This window comes from Apodemus sylvaticus, chromosome 1, assembly GCF_947179515.1.
Source record: "Apodemus sylvaticus chromosome 1, mApoSyl1.1, whole genome shotgun sequence".
In the NCBI taxonomy this organism is placed as follows: Eukaryota; Metazoa; Chordata; class Mammalia; order Rodentia; family Muridae; genus Apodemus; species Apodemus sylvaticus.
In genome coordinates this window covers 3,122,501-3,140,025 of record NC_067472.1, presented here as the reverse complement: position 1 = coordinate 3,140,025, position 17,525 = coordinate 3,122,501, and the positions used below count along the sequence as shown (strand labels likewise).

Here is a 17,525-nt window from a genome sequence, read left to right as displayed (position 1 = left end):
CACTGAGAGCTGCCCTACAAACTGACCTGCAGTAAATATATAACATGGTGTTTTGATGGATCCCTAATCTCATTCCTCTCCTCAGCCAGGATAGTCTATCCTCCCCAGCATCAGAATCATAATCACAGTTCCAATCACCTAATTGTACAGATGTCCCCTTACTAACATCCCCAAGATGGCTCCAGAGTCACCCAAGCCCTTCAGGAAGTTCTGTCACATTGTCTATCCTACCAATGAAGACATTAGCCCAAATCTCAAAGGGGCCATGAGTTGCCATGGCACAGTCAGATGGAATGATACAGATAAAGGATTCGGCTAGCGCAACACCAGGTGAAGAGCAGCCAATCAGCAGAAGGATCTGCTCCTACTCCTGCCCCTTTACAGATGCCTCCCCAATCCAGATTCCAGCACAGACCAGGGAGTGAGGCTGAGGCATTCGGGGTTCAGGACTCTTAGCCAGGACAGCAAGCCCAGATGAGATGCAGTAGTGGTGCACAGTCATCACGGATAGCCAGTCTGCTCTTCCAAGTGTGATTGCAAAACTGATATCCTTACCCTGGTTCAAGTTTCAAGTATAAAGAAAGAGGTTGGGATGCTGTTTGGGGGAGAACTAAGATAGCAAGGTAGATGGACCAGGGAGAGGGACACATGGGACATGGACCACTGGGGTGTGGGGATGTTGGGCTCTGGATCATGCCCACAGAAGAGCAGGGACTCATCTGACTAGAATAGGCAGCAATTGTTGAAGCAAATGGAGCTGTGTATGCCGCATGAGGTCCCAGCTTGAGGGCTCCTGCTCACAATCCAGAGTCACCTGCCAGACCTCCAGCTGCCTGTGGACTTCTGAAGAGGCAGTCCTGAGCTTCCAACTCCTCAGTACTCACTTTCTGCTCATGAGTAGACCAGGGTGAGCTGCCGTAGTCACCTCTCATTCCTTCATTTCTCATATTTGGTTTTCCTGTCTCTGAAGATCCAACCATTGAGGGGAAAGAGAGTCAGAAGGTGTAGAGCTGGTTCTGGGTCAGTCTTTGGCACATTGCCTCGTGTCTCTAGAGCTTCAACTCTTCATCTCTTAAAAAATACAAAAAGGAGGCATCCCGCTCCACCTTTGAGAATTCATTAGAAAAGGAAAGCACTTGGAGAAAAATTAACATATAAAAGCAAGTTAGTAAATGCTACCTTCGTTCCCTTTGTTCCAAAAGAGAAATTGCTTAGGCAAATATTGAAATATTCTTATGGCTTTGTGAATATCTGGCAGAAGATACCAAAAAATATTTTGTTGATTACGAATATTTCATAATTACCACCAAATCAAATATTGAGAATACAATGCTAGATGTGACAAAGTCCTTGCTGGTTATGGCTTTCTGCAGACAATGAGAAAAATGCATATAATGAAGCATTACATCTGTAGTAAATAATATACATATATATAATAAATAATACATATTTAATGCGGTACATATATCGCATAAAGCTTTTATAGGAAAATAAGATAATCACAGGTGCTCACATGCGTATGACCTCGCAGTGGACACTGTGCCTCTGTAATGACTGGTGATTGTCACTGGGGCTAAGGGCATGTGAATGAATCCCAGACTCCAAGGCATCAAATTCTAAAGGGACAGAATGAGAAGGTAGATTCTGAGCTGAGAATGACCACGTGTCGATGTCTAAGAAAATGCATTCTATAAATTGTGACACCACTGAAAGGGAAGTCAGCTGGCTTTCCTAGGCCAGCAAATTGCTGGTGACCCTGGAGAATTGTGTGAGACCACGATTTAATTGCACAAGCTTTAAGGGCTCTGCAGTCCTTTATCCCATTAATTCAACCTACAACTTTGTTCTTGCTGTCCCTTTTGAATATGCAATACTCATTGATTTCAATGGGAGCCACAGACACGGGGAAGGGAAGAATGGGGCCAATTATCTGTTCAAAGCCAAGCATCAGTTTAAAGTACTTGTTAAAAGTGTTGGCTGCACATTAGTGAGTCAGCTCCTGCGAGTTTTTCCGGAGGACTCTCCAGTTCGAACGGGCATTTAAGAGGGCAGCCTCCTCCCCTCAACTCTCAGGGTCACGCCCTTGCTCCAGAGACTTGTGGAGATACAACCCCGCATTTCAGTCTCTGCGTTATTCCTGAGCTGTTTCAGATTTCACCGTGGCCCAATCATGATCGTCAACTGTAAATAACATTATAAATTTGCACAGTGTTTGTTGGGCTGCTGCTCCACACAGCAAGTCAAGTCGACGTAGTGTGCACCCCCAGAGACTTTTTGATTGAAATAGTCTCAGTCTATCGGATGTACCCTAACACAGCCCAAAGACAGAAATACTTGCAATATAACCTAGAACGTGAACTCCTGGGGAGAAGGTGAGAATGTGGTTTCAGCTAGCCTTCACTCCATGGACTTTGTGTTACCGCACACATGCATGTGAGAAAGGCCTCCGACCAAGTCTTATTTCTGCACCGGTTTCCAGTCTGCACTTCCACGCTTATTAGAATTCATAAACGTACCATTAGAAAACTTCTCTGGAGTCAAGCCACAGGCAGACATCCTACTTTTCCACCTGCCATGTTACCAAGGACTTGGTGCTGGCATAGACTCCTGCTCTGGAAGCTTAGAGCTCTTTCTCTTGACACAGAGAAATCATCTGCTCACACACTTGAAATCTTGACTTGATGTTCCCAACAGTCCTTCATTTTCTACTGTCTGGGTCTTTATAATGGATAGTAGGACCAGAGTCTGGGCTGACCTCCATAAGTAATCATTACTAAATGGTGCACACATTCACACAGACACATATAGACACTGAGACACACACAGAGACACACACAAAGACACACACAGACACACACAGACACATGCACAGGGACACAGAGACACGCAGACAGAGAGACACAGGCACAGAGAGAGAGTGTGTGTGAGAGAGAGAGACAGACAAACAGACACATAGACACACACACACAGAGACCCAGACATACATACAGACACACACAGGCACAGAGAGAGAGACAGACAGACAGACAGACACAGACACACAAAGACACACAGAGGCACAGAGAGACACACACAGAGACAGACAGACATACAAACCCACACAGGCACAGAGAGAGACAGACAGACAGACACAAAGACACACAAACACACATAGGCACACACAGAGAGACAGACACAAAGACACACAGACACACATAGGCACACACAGAGAGACAGACAGACAGACAGACACACACACACATTTTTCCAGGTTTTAATTTCTTCAGTATGAAGGAACAGTGCCTCCATGCACAGCAACCCCGGATGTGCCCTCCGCTCCACGTACACAGTGCCCCTGACGCCGTGAACTTGGAGTGCAGTACCAGGAAGCATTGCTAAACTTTGCAGTGGGTGCTAATCATGGCTTCAGTTGCAGCAACCTTGTGACCTAGGGTGGTCAGCCATCCCCGGGATCCCAAGTCTCTCCCTCCTCCACAGCAGAGCGCAGTATCCATTCTCCAGGTTGGCTGTGAGCATCACAAGGGAGAAATTCAGAACGTCTCTTCATACGGCATTGCCTCTTATCCTCTGCTTTGCTGTTTGGTTTTTCTCGGAGGCACCAATTCGTTCTGTGCAATTTCAGTGATGGGGGTATTTAAATCTATTACAGACTTTCCATACAGTGGAAAGTCATATGTAATTAATACTTTAAAAGGAAAAAACAATCTTGCTTATTTTTCTCAAATGTAAGCTCATAAGAAACGAAGACCCTGGGAGATAGCTCGCCAGACCTTTATAACCAAATTCTGTCCTGATTCTGCTTATGGGAGATTTTCTTCAGGACCCGCTCTCATGTCCGGCCAGTGCTTCCTCACCTGAGATTCTCCATGTAAACTGGCAACAAAACACACAGGAGCAATAAAGATGAGTTCTACTGTTTATTGACATATATTCTCTGGTTGATTGACTTTTGTAAAATTTCATTTCTTGTAAAGAATTGGTCTCAATAGTCATGATCAATGTGTTTACACTCCTTGTTTAAAATGTCTCTTGCCCTCCTCTGGAGTAGTCTGGCTTTTGTGACCTATCCTCTGCTTACCTGAGTCTCTTTTCTAATGTCTCCCTTGCCTTCTGAGAAGCTAAAAAGATCAGCAAAATAGTGATGTGGATGTCCCCTATGATTATATGGCTAAGAGATATCAAGAAAAGCTTAAGTAATTTCAAAGCAATTACTTTCATAAATTTGAAGAAATAATCCGATGTTCAACTAATTAATTGGTGACTATTTACACAACAGAAATATAGTGAGGTTAGGGATTTGAAGATCCAAAGGAGATAAAAACAGCAAGATGGCCTTCTACCTCAACTGTGGAGAACAGAGACTTGGGAACCATTAGTCCTTGATTTGTTATGCAAGTTTCAGGTGCTGTCAGCTGAACAGCTGGCATCTGGGGGCGGGGCTCTAGAGGAGCCTGGGGCGGGGCTCTGGGGTAGGCTGGGGGCGGGGCTTGGAGGAGGCTAGTGTGCTAAGAAGCTTGTTGTTTCTGGAACAGAATATCTAAGGCACTCATAAGGAATGGTTATGTTGGCCCATAGGCCTAGCAGCTTCAGTGAACAGTCGGTTGTTAGCACCTGTAGGTTGGACCTGCAGTGAGATAACCCCATCATGTTTGGGGGTGGGGGGTGTCAGAGAAGGCTGCTCTCCCCATGGTAGCTAGGCAGCATAAAGATACACAAAGGACCTCATCACAATAAATCTATCAAGAACACTTACCCAGGGCATAATCCTCTCTCATGAGGCCCCACCATTACCTATCAGTAGCACAACACACTAGCAATAAAATTTCAAGATCTGGACTCGTAGGTAAATAAACAGTGGGAATTAATTCTGAGGGTCTCATCTCTGGGCTGTGATGGGCATTTGAGAGTGTTTTCCACAGTATGAGGCTATAATCTTTCTGGATAAGTAGTAAACCTAAAACCCTATCCCAGCCATGATCCCTAGGTGTTTTCTGAACTTTTCTGGGGCATCTAGGTGTTAGCAGGGTTTGGGATCAGTCTAAAGGCATCCGATTGGCACAGGGAAGGGATCCTGTGTCATCTGTACCATGTGGAAGATGTGTCATCTTAGAGAGCCTGTGGTAGTCACTGAGGGGAAACAAAGACTATTCTGTATTATCTGAACTTCTGTTTCATATACCAACCCCACACCAGCTGGTGGTGGTGCACACTTTTAATCCGAGCACTCGGGGTGCAGAGGCAGGCAGGTCTATATGAGTTCTAGGCCATCCTGGTCTAGAGTGAATTCCTGGCCAGCCTAGTCTACCCAGTCAGTTCCAAGGCTACTTAGGGAGACCCCCATCTCAAAAAAAGCAAAGCAAAGAAACAATTATACTAGGTGGGTTTTTAAAAATAGGTCTAATATATAATTAAATTCCCAGAAATAAAACTATTGTATAAATCATAAGAAATTCAGATGCTTTTTGTTTAGAATCTTCCTAGAACTGTTCAAATTCCACCAAAGGCTAGTCTTCTTATGCATTTAGTCACCATCTTAAAGACATTTGTATCCTCTGCATTTGTACCCAAGGGATTCTTGGTGACTGTGTCTACTTAAAATATAGACATGTGTAGCCATGAGTAAGAAATACCCAGTGAAGCACACATTCATTTAAGTTCTTCCTTATGCATTAGTTATGTGTTTTAGTGTACTGTTGGCGTAGTGAACGTTCTTTAGGTAGACAGGCTGTGTATTCTTTGACTCTTGTATAAAATATGTTTTAAGGGCCATATTCAATCAGATAGTATTGAGAATCATTATTGTATCAAGGGACTGTGTAGCAGTGTGCAGACAGAGGCAGATTCCAATCCCGAGCAAGGAATCCTCTGCCTTCTTGGATGAGAAGATGAAGCATTAGCAAGTACTTGGCTGACTTTGAAAGGACTAAAGATAGTGTTCAGAATGGAATATGGCCACTGTGGTGTGCTGTGTAATAATAATACATGCTGTGCCAAGTGACCTCGCATGTGTGGGCTCTTTTTTATAACATGCAGGTCAGTGTATTTATTCCCCTGTGCCTGAGTGAGAAGCCAGGTGCATTGTGTATTCAATAATAGCCATAGCTACGCTTAAAAATAACAATAGGGAAACTCAATGAGATCTAAGCCATCATCACTTAGCTTACAAGATAAAAGAGATAGAGCCTCATTGGATGGTAAGCTGTCATCTACCACATTAATATTGCTGGCAAGATAAGAGGTCTTCAGCTTTTTCTAGAATAACATTTTCAACTGTATTTATCATGCCAAGTAGTAGACACATAAAAGTTATAATGGAGACCATGGCCATCTATAATGGATCCATCTATAATGGATCCCATGGGATGTAACTTCCCTGGGACCCCTGTGCCTGGCTCTCATGTCTGTGGGCAAAGGAGGGTAATGGTAAGATTATTACTTAAAGAAGATTAACTATCTGTTAGCCAGAAATAGGTGTTTGCCTGTGCTACAGACTTGAGGCCTTAAGAGAAATGCACGTGTTCTCTCTCTCTCTCTGTCTCTCTGTCTCTCTCTCTCTGTCTCTCTCTCTCTCTCTCCCTATCTGTCTCTGTCTCTGTCTCTGTCTCTCTCTCTCTCTCTCACACACACACACCATCATTCTGGACTAGGCAAGACTCTTCCCAGAGACCATCAATGGAGCTCATGGAAGGAAAAGAGGAGGCTTAAGGTTCACGGGACGGATTTGAGCTTTCCCTTACAGTGGCTATGAGGCTAACCAGAGCTTTCCCTTACAGTGGCTATATGAGGCTAACCAGAATCCAAGTGCATCCCTCTGTGCTTAGCATGGAGCTCCTGTGGTCAGTGACAGGAACAAGCCCAGCGTTGTAGGGCACCTATAGTAAATCAGCCTGGGGGGGTGGCAGGGGGTGGGGGGGACACAAAGATGGAAAGAAGCCTTTTAGCACCAGGCATGTTTCTGTAGCTGGTGCATATATGGAGAAATTCAAATGTAAATTATCTGTGGAGGAAAATGTGGACCTGGGAGTAGTCTAATAACAGAGGTGGTTATTGAAACCACCTGGAGTGTCCTTCATGCCGCAGAATCAAACACAGACTGGACAGTCAGAGTTGCTCACAGAACCTGGCATTACAGAGATTTAGTCGGCATTTCTGCGGCTGCACAAAAAGGAGACCCCTCAAACATGGAAGAAGGTTTTGGTGATGCTGTTATTTAATCAGGAATGTCAAATACCAGCCATCATACTGCAGGCTTTTTAAAGCAGAGAAGCTAGGAAATCAGGGATGGCTTACAAAGTGTCGGGACAATGTATGACAAACGAAAGGAGGATAATTATTGATCTCCTAAAAGAAATGGGCACAGGGTGTGCTTAGGAAACATATTTTGTCTCTGAAGCATCCATGCGAGTTAAAATGTATTAAAGGAAACACACAGCCTTTTGTGTGACAGCCAGATAAGAGGGAAAAGGCACAAAAGGAAGCTCTAGAAAGTAGCACTTTTAAAAGGACAAGCAAGAAGGCCCAAGCTACAGAGAGTCAAATCAGGCTCTGACCTTGCCATGACCTCCCTGTCCCCAGGGTCACTGCTGGCACTGGAGTCCCGCCCCAGTTCCTTCCTGTGCTGCTGTTCACGGCCAGGTTTTGAGGGGGCTTGTCAAGTTTCGGCAGCGGGTTGCAGATGCACATCACCCACAATGCATTCAGAATGTACCCCATGATAGACCCAAGGCTAGAGAACTCCACATCACGAAGTGCCTGGTTTACTAGTTCTGAGCCAGGACAAAGTATTAGGTGAACAGCCTCGTCTAAGATGGGATCATGTCAAAGTTGGTACACTTTATAACCCTGTGTTTCCCAGGATTGTGGAATAGAAATGGCTGAGTGATTCGATGAACAGTTAACCAAAAATTTCTGTTTTCAACACTTGGGGCAGGAGGGTCCCTGAATGTGAGGATGTTTTCCTGCATTCAAGATCTTGGGGTCCCCCAAAGAAACAGGAGAAGGTTTGCCCTGCCAACTCAGAGCTGTGTTACCCACCCAGGGCGGCGGTTAGTGATAGCATAGGACCCAGAGCTCCCCGAAACCCCACTCTCACAGCACGCCTTTATCACAGTTACTTGCTTTCAGTGAAGACATTGTGTAGATTCTCACGAGCAGATTGGCACTGTCTAAGTTTGGGGAATGTTTGTATTTTAGTTCTTGTTAAGTAGGATATGTATGTGTTCATAAGACAGAATAATGAGACGTTTGTACTTAGCCATAATAGTCAACCCAAAATAAATATTCCTTAAAATCAAATAAGGTGGCCCTTCAATACATGCTAAAAAACAGGATTGTTTTTCTCCGTCAGTGAGGATTATTATCAGCAAAAATATTCCACCGGTCCTGCCTTTTTTTTTTTAAACATGCATTGTGATATAGAAAAGACTTTAAATTTTTAAAAACTAATATGCAAAGTAAGATTTTCATAAAATAATGTATAGAGAAAAGAGTGGTGGATTAGTGTAAGAAAGGTAAATTTATTCTATAGAAGCAGAAGGCAGTGGGATGAAAGGAATTCAGCATTCCTACCACGAGGGAAACTTGCGCTTGGGAGGGGTGCATGGGGCTCCCTTTGCTCCTCAGGATAGCAGTGTTTGTCCTCCTGCACAGTGAACATGGGCTCCCACGAACCAGTTTACAAATGCCAAAAAGAGGGGCTTTTGGTTTGGTTTGTTTTGGTTGGTTGGTTTGGGTTTTTTGTTTGTTTGTTTGTTTGTTTCTGTTTTTGTCTTTTTTGACAAGGTCTCTATGTACCATTGGCTGGCCTGGAACTCAGAGACCTACCTGCCTCAGTATCCCAAGTTCTGGGACTAAAAGCAATGTACCACCATGCCTAGCAGATTTTCGTTTTTCTTTTCTTTTTTCTTTTTTCTTTTTCTTTCTTTTTTTAAAGAGCAGTATTTTTATTCACAACTTCACCAGGAAAGCAAGAAATACAGCAGGAAAGACTTTGTGTCTGCACTGTCAACATTCCTGGTGACACACCAGAAATCACAGTAACAGAGAAACACATTTGAGTTTAGGATTTGCATCCAGATGAGGCCACCGCTAGGGTTCTATTCTCCAGCATCCCTGGATGGGCGAGTTCTAAGCCCAGCATCCTGTTTGATCCATTATTGACATTACTTCTGCAGTTGTGGTTCTAGCAGCCTCCTATACTGGATCAGGGGATCTGGCCACTAAGGTTCATGCCTAGAGCTTTCTTTAGCAGGAGGATCCTGAGCAGATTGTGACTCAGCTGTAGTCTCTGGTCTCTCAGGGTGTGAGGGGGTACTGACCCCACCAGTGAAAGGCTCGGGGGTTCAGACTCTTCTTGCCCATGAAGTGACCAGTCACCCAGACGTTGCCCTGCGGGTGCACACGAATCTTGCTTGTTCGACTGCGGGGCTCCGGGAGATCCCAGTTGAAGGGGACAACACCAGAAGTGAACAATGCGAAGAGCAGGAGACCACAGAGCAGCCAAGAGCTCCCTGCCTGCCTGCCAGGTCATGGCTGTGTCAACAGTCAAACAGGCTCTTGTCTGGCACTCTTAGGATACTCTCGTTTTTCATGTCTTTTCCTTTCTTTCTTTCTTTCTCTTTCTTTCTTTCCCATTTTTTTTTTACAGATTTTTATTGTATCTACCTTTAAGGATTAAAGTAGTTCTGATGATAGCAAAATTGTTCTGATGGACTGATCTCATAATATAACTTACTTACATCATCATGTAACATTTCTATGTACATATGTATGTATGTATATACATATATATATTGCCTACATGTGTGTATGTATATATATACTGTCTACATGTGTGTATGTATATATATATATACTGTCTAGATGTGTGTGTATGTATATATATATACTGTCTAGATGTGTGTGTATGTGTATATATATATATACTGTGTACATGTGTTTATATATAATATTTACATGTGTGTGTGTATATACACTGTCTACATGTGTGTATATATATACTGTCTATGTGTATATATACTGTCTACATGTATATATATACATACTGTCTATGTGTGTATATATATATTATCTACATGCATGTGTATATATATACTGTCTACATGAATATATATACTATGTGTGTGTATATATATATGCTGTCTACATGTGTATGTGTATATATATTTTATCTACATGTGTGTATATACTGTCTACGTGTGTGTGTATATATATATATTGTCTACATGCGTGTGTATACTGTCTACATTTGCATGTGTATATATATATATATATATACTGTCTACATTGGTGTGTATATATATATACTATTTACATGTGTATGTGTATATATATACTGTCTACATGTGTGTATGTATATATGTATACTGTCTATGTATGTGTATATATATATACTGTCTACATGTGTATGTATATACTGTCTACATGTATGTATATATATATATATATACTGTCTACATGTGTGTGTGTATATATTCTGTCTACATGTGCGTATACTGTCTACATGTGTATATGTATATATATATATACTCTCTACATGTGTGTATATATACATATAAGGCATATATTTATTTCATATAAAATTTTAATTACATTTCATTCTAAAATGACTCATAGTCAGAACCACTTACTGAGAACAAATCAGTCACAGTTGCGTCCTGTAATTTCCTTTGTGTTTTTGTAACATTGAAATGAAGTGACAATCAGGAAGCGTCATAGATGAGACAGGTCTGAGGGCAGGGCAATCTTGCTGAGGTCCGACTAGGAAAGAACTTTCACACGGCAAAAGAAACACTGAAACCATAGAGGCGGGCTGAACTCATACTGCCTATGGATGTGTGGTGCTCCCCATACAAGAAGACAAACAGCAAATAAGAGGTGTGTCTGTGATGCGCGTCCTGCTGATTGTTGTTTGCCCACACTCAGATGGATCGGTGCACGGTGTGAGCATTGGGAATAATTTCAACGCTAGTTTCTTTCTAAATCCTGCGTAAGGCTTTCCATGTTGCAATTCAATATCATCTGAGCACCTCCTTCTCTCACAGCCTTAGGGCAAAGCTAGTATGGTTCGGGGGAACCCAAGTGATTTCAGACACAATCTGCTCTGTGTGTGAGTAAGTCTAACTTTGGTGGGAGTTCCTAGAGGAGAAAAATGAGAATAATCTCCCTTCAGTCCATGGCTCCATGGACCGCTTGGGAGACCGAGTGCTCTTGTATTCCTAGAGACTAAGTCCTCCAGATTTACACTTTCTGCTTCTCCAGACGCCCGGTTTTTATCATACTCCATTTGCTTGAAGAACGTTAACTCAGCCGTCTCATAGACACATGTATCTTTGCGTGAAAAAGTAAAGAAAACCAAATTCACTTTCTTCATGATTAATGCATTTGTCAAATTCTTCTCAAGAAAAGAAAATTAATTTACTGTGTTTTTTTTTCCTCGTGAATGCAAATTAAAGCCGTGAAAACCGTTATGGGAAAACTTAGCCGTCTTTTTCTTCTCTTCAGAAAATAAAGTGAACTGAGTTAATGTTAATGAAAAAAGCTACATTCAAACACAAATTTTAATAACTTGGGTAGAAAGGAAATCTTAGACTTCCAAAGACTTTCCTTTCATAAGATTCATGTAACTTCAACAGAGTCATTAAAATGTAATTTTCTATGGTAGACACTGTATTAATTATTTCATTTGAAAATCTCAAAAGTTGTTAACAAATGTCTGATTCCATGCACTCTGGGTAGGAGAGTTGTCTATTGATTAGTTAATGATCCCCAATCCAGTGTCCTAGGCTCAATTCTGGATGCCTGCTGTCTCTTCCTTCCCAATGTGTAGATATTCTGTTAAAACAGAAGTGAGACCAATTGTTCTAAACTAGGAAGCAATTTTGCCACATTCATATTGGCAAGACCAAATGTGAACATGCACTTGAAGAATGTTTGAAAACTTTTGGTTTATAGGGCCCAGTGTGTGTGTGTGTGTGTGTGTGTGTGTGTGTGTGTAGTGTCTTTAGTAGGAGAATGATATTTTAGGATTATTTTATGAAGTTGACCTGTGACTTGTTTCTTCCATATTTTGACATGGTTTTCAGTCTCAACCTTGAGATGGTAAGACAAGGTCTATCCATGCATTGATGTTCCTTCACCCTGAACAAACGCATCACTGAGTACTTGCACTGAAGAGGTTGAAAGAATCCATAGCAGTCTCTCCTCTCTGCTATTTTGTGTATCTTGGTCTCCACTCATTTGCACAAGGGGAAATGGCACTGTTGAGGTTGACAAAACACAAACTGTACATCATGATTTATGATCATAGTAAAAACAGAAAGTTAAAGAGGGAGATGCTCTTTGGCTTACCTTATTTCTTAACAGAAATATAGATATTTATGCATAGCCTTAAGTAATCACTTTATTATTACACTTGCAATGTTTGCTAGTTAATTCCACAGGTTTAACATGTGTTTCTTTCTGGGAGGTCACCGAGAAGGAGAGTCAAGTCCTTTGACATGTCCTATCTTATTCTAGTGGCAGGCCAAAGGCTAATAAATTAATAAAAGAGTAAAATTAAAACTGAATCATAGCCAACATCTTTTTGGCTCATGTACCTCTGAACCAGACAGGTTGGGGGAGAGAGGGGCCCACCCCTGAGTGGGTCAAGGAGTCCATCCTGCTTCCTCAGTCACTGGCCTTTGTCAGATGTTACTCTAAGGAAGCGAGCTGGTGCAGGAGACTGGAGGTTTTGGGGAGTACTCTGTGCCATGTTTTTGCACCCACTTTTTAGTTTCAATCTTGGCTGTATCAACTCTCTCAAAATGTCAGCAATGATTAGGCTACATTATGGGATAATTAATATGAACTTTTATCTCAAAGCTAATTTTGAGTAATACTGGAACAAAACATATGTCAATATGTTAAAGATGAGAAGTTGAGCAGATTGCTTTTATGTTTTAAAAAATGCATTTTTTCACTTTTCAGTTCACCTCCCTTTTCAAATGCCAATCCCGTATGATAAATGTTTGGGAAAGGTTAAGTAGCCTGTAAAAGAAACAGCATTTGGCGTTGGGTGGTGTGGATCTGAAAATCCTTCTGTGGAACAGCGAGATTCTTTCGTGATAAGACACTGATGGCTTTAGGGAATGAATGCAGGACTCATTCTCTCTAGGCCTGCACACTGGGGTGTGGCCAATTCACATCTGAATGTTCTCTGGAGCCATCAGAGTCTTTCAGTCTTGTAGCTCATTGCTCATAGCATTAATTTTTCTCAATCCAGTACTTGACTGGAGGAATAAACACGTGATTTGCCCTTTTCCCCCTCTAAGAAAGCAAACAGAAGTAAGATGCGATTACCTAGAGTGTGTGCTCTCAGGACCCCGCTTCCGTTTTGATTATGATAGCGTTCAGTGGCCAGACAGGAAAGCAATCATTGATCTAAGTGAATCTCTTATTGGCTGCAGAATCTCCCTTTCACATTGTTTTGTGGGGAAATTATAAGTAAAAATACTTCCACTCTTCCGTTAAGCTTCGTTTTCTTAGATGCAGTGCCTCTAGAATATAATATTAAATTCCGTTTCTTTGTTAAAATCATTTCGCCCTCTAATTATGGGAACGCATCCACCACTGTGCCAGCATCAGAGGCAGCTGGGTGGTGAACTGGCCCCTTGCCCAGAGCTGGGAGCAAGCCTAATTTGAAAACCCTTTACAGAGCACAACTGAGCCCAAGGCTCCCATCGACCGCTGATCATGAGCGCTTTCCTTTACTGACCTGAAAGTGTTCTTCTAATCTGGTGCCAGCAATTACCAAAGTAGGTAGACAGCATCCAAGGTGAATCTGCCTCATAAAGAGGGCAGACCAGGCCGACTCTCCCACAGGAAACATTTGGGTCCCCTCCTCTTTCTGGCCAGCATTCTGTAACACAGGCACCAAGATGCCAGCCTCCTCCCAACACTTAACTCATTCATTGATTCCATGTGAGGAACCTGTGGTGGGCAGAGTGCCTTTCCTGGAGGGGCGCTTGCAAGTAACAGCATGTCCCCAGCAGGGACCCTGAACCCCAGGCCCAAGGACTCGCTTCATGCCTGGAGATTCATAGGAGTGAACACTGGGCAGTGTTTATCCCTCTGGATATCAGAAAGTTCCAGATCAAAGTCAGATCCTCTGTGATTTACAACTTGAGAGTTCCCCATCAATGCTGACTCTGTGACACCTCTCAATTCATAGTCACCCAAAGGCCACCTTATTGTCCTCAAGACAAAGCGAAAGAAAATGATGCTCTTTTTCCATCAGAAGGGTCAGGGTTTATGGGAGATACACAGCCAGACACTCAAAGCTGCTTCAGGGAGTGAAAGTTTCATTTCCCCATGCTCCATAAGGCTGAGGGTCAGTCATCCTGTGGAGTTACTAGGAGAGCTTAGACCAGCAGGTCCTGAGAGCTTCTCAGGCATCTGAGCCAGGCTTACAAATCGACTTTCAGGAATGGATGGTCCAGCTCTTTCTCTCCAGCAAAGGTTTGTCAAGGACCAGTTATCTACAGATACCTCAGCTTTTGTTAAAAGTGCCTTTGGCCTTTAATTTATTTGTAATAACTTTTGGTAAGATTTAAGCTCTAACATTTATGATATTTATCATGATCCCTGTAGTGATCTCTCTCCCATTTTTACCAAGTGCCTGGAAGTGAGGATTTGACCTGAGTTCAGTTAGAGGCCACACGTCTCCTTTACTAATGCCATTTATTAAAAATAATATTTTGACTCTATAGATAGCTACATGTGGTTTCATCTGTTTTAATGTGGCAGTCTCTTAAAAAGCTGCTGAGGTACCCCACAAATGCTGTCCAGCTACGGTGCTTATCTTAGTTAGGGTTTCCACAGCTGTAAGGAGATACCATGACCAAACCAGCTCTTATAAATGGCAACATTCAATTGGGGCTAGTTTCACTGCAGAAGGACATGAGAGTTCTACCTCTTATTCTGAAGTCAAATAGGAGAAGACGGGCTCCCATGTGGCTAAGAGGAGGGTCTCCAAGCCCACCATCACAGTGACGTACTTCCTCCAACAAGGCCACACCTACTCCAACAAGGCCACACCTCCTAATAGTGCCACTCCCTGGGCTAAGCATGTACAAACCACCACAGGCCAGTGACTCCCACACCACCTGGACTTTCAGCCTCAAATTAAAATCGTAGATGAGTCTATGAGCTGAACCAGTTCTGCAGAAAGCATCTGTATAGGCTCTAAGATTTTGTACAAACCTCTGAGAGAGGGAACAGGAAATACAAGGCTGAGGGATCTGGCGGGGAAACAGAGCCCACATGGAATTTCCAGGGTTGGTTTATAAATCAGCTGGGGGCTCCAGGGACATTCAGCGAGAGCTGTTGCTAGGGCTTTGACACCAGGCCAGTGTGACAGCTGTTTCTGGTTTCTGTCAATCTTGTACACATAGCCACAGACACTGAAACCTGTTCAACTGTGATATGGATGGAGAGACTGAGCCAGAAGCTCTGTCTGCAGCCCTCCCTGCCTGGGCCTTGGGGTCCTCATTGGAAAGCACAGTGGCACTTGTAGATCATCGTCCCCAGGTCACCCCCATTGACAGCCTGAACCACAGCCATGTTGATAGTGTCCTTCTTCCAGGCCCACCCCATTCCCACCCCCCCACCCCACCTGCAGTAGCACCCGGAAGCCGAGCTGTGTAACCGCAGGTCACCTCCCTAGCAGCCCCCAGCCCTGTGATGCAGTTCTCTCCCTCACTGTTTACTGTCTATTTCTGTAACATGGGGACATAAATGAGTACCGTCCTTACATTCAACGTACTCACAATCAAATTGTAGTAAATGTAAAGAATTAGACAACCCAACTAGAAGAATGAGCAGCGAAACAAAACCAACAAAGCCCCCCAAAGAGAGACCCCAACAGTTGCTTGACCGTTGACGTCAGGCTCGGACCTCAGCATAAGTTCAGGACAGATGCAGTAGTTCTAGCCGGGTCTCGACATACAGTCCTGGTTCTTAACTAACAAGACCAAATGTTCACTTCTGGACAAATCGTTGAACACACCAGCCCCCCAACTTCCTGGTGTCCCCGTGGCCTATTCTGTTGCCACCTGATAACACATTCGAGCAGGTGAGGACAACATCTGGATCCTTTTGCCAGTGACCTCCTGAAGAAAGTGAGCTGGAGTCACACTTGTGAAGAGCCAGAAGTAGCCTCAGAACCAACTCTAACCTCCCCCCCCCCCAAAAGAAATGCTGCCGGGGAGCTTCGAGTTGTAGGTCAAGGAAAAAAAAACCCAGAAACCACAAACTCAGCTGGTTAGAGTTGCCATAGGACGTTCCTTACCACAAACAGGATCAAGTTCCGTGGGCTATAATGGCCACTCGTGGGCTAGTTCTTAGGGAGCCCGTGACCACCCCGTCCCTGCCTCTCTGGTGTTCTAGTCTTCTGCACTGCCAGACTCCTCAATGATCCTCTTCCTCCTTTCCCTGCCATGGCTTCCTCTCCTCCAATGCAGCACAGAGCATCTCGCTCCCTAGCCCTGCCTCTGGCCCAGCCCAGGAGCACAGGAGGATGTACTTGCCAGTGACATTGAAAGATCTTCTCTTGCCCAGTGTGGTACAAGGGCCAGACCCTGTCCTGCCTACAGGCATCAGTCCTCAGCACAGTTCTCTGACTAATACAAAGATGGGGCTGCTTCTCTCCCTACTGTCCAGTCTTGACATCAACTTGCTCAGATTTTGACACTAAAGAACAAGAGGTGGTGTTGCTCTCCATACCAAGACTTCAGGCCAACCCGCACAGGCAACCCCTTCTACACCTGTGCATCCCACCAGACAAGCCCCTGAGATGTCCCCAGGATATCACAACCACTGTACCTAGGCCACACAGCTGAGCCCATTCCATTCTATCATCTGTTCTGCACAGTGTTGGGATGCAGAGACATCCAGGCCAGAAAGCCAGGAGTCATCTCTGGGTCCACCCAGTTTTCTTCCTGGACATCCCGTCTCCTTCTCTGGTCCTCACAGTTATCCCTCCAGAATCCCGACCCTGGGCATCCCGTCTCCTTCTCTGGTCCTCACAGTTATCTGGGCATCCCGTCTCCTTCTCTGGTTCTCACAGTTATCCCTCCAGAATCCCGACCCTGGACATCCCGTCTCCTTCTCTGGTCCTCATAGTTATCCCTCCAGAATCCCGACCCTGGGCATCCCGTCTCATACTCAGCACTGCTGTTCCCTCTCTGACTTAATAAAAATATACAGTCCCCTGCTCCTGTGTGCCTTCCATGCCTCTCAGTGACTTAAGGCATCCTGAAGCTCTTTCCAGCTGGCAAATTAAAGACCCACCTGTGCCAGTTAGCACCCGCAGGAGCTCTTGCATCTTTGCCCCAGCTGAGAACAACCCGCTACCACACATTGCCTGGGCCATGCCCTCCATACATGTTAGTCAACTTGATTGGTACGCTTACTCCTATCTGCACACACTGGTACGATGGTGTGCACACCATCCCGTGGGCAATGCCTGCTTTATTTCAAGCTTTCGA

The 17,525-nt window shown here is 43.9% G+C and overlaps 1 protein-coding gene and 1 pseudogene across 2 annotated transcripts in view; one reads left to right on the top strand and one right to left on the bottom strand.

Moving 5' to 3' along the window:
• Atrnl1 (attractin like 1) overlaps window positions 1-17,525 on the top strand; it is a 531,270-nt gene that overhangs the window by 501,365 nt on the left and 12,380 nt on the right. The gene's annotated exons all lie outside the window — the stretch shown is intronic.
• LOC127675277 (neuromedin-B-like) overlaps window positions 9,118-17,525 on the bottom strand; it is a 9,556-nt pseudogene continuing 1,148 nt past the window's right edge.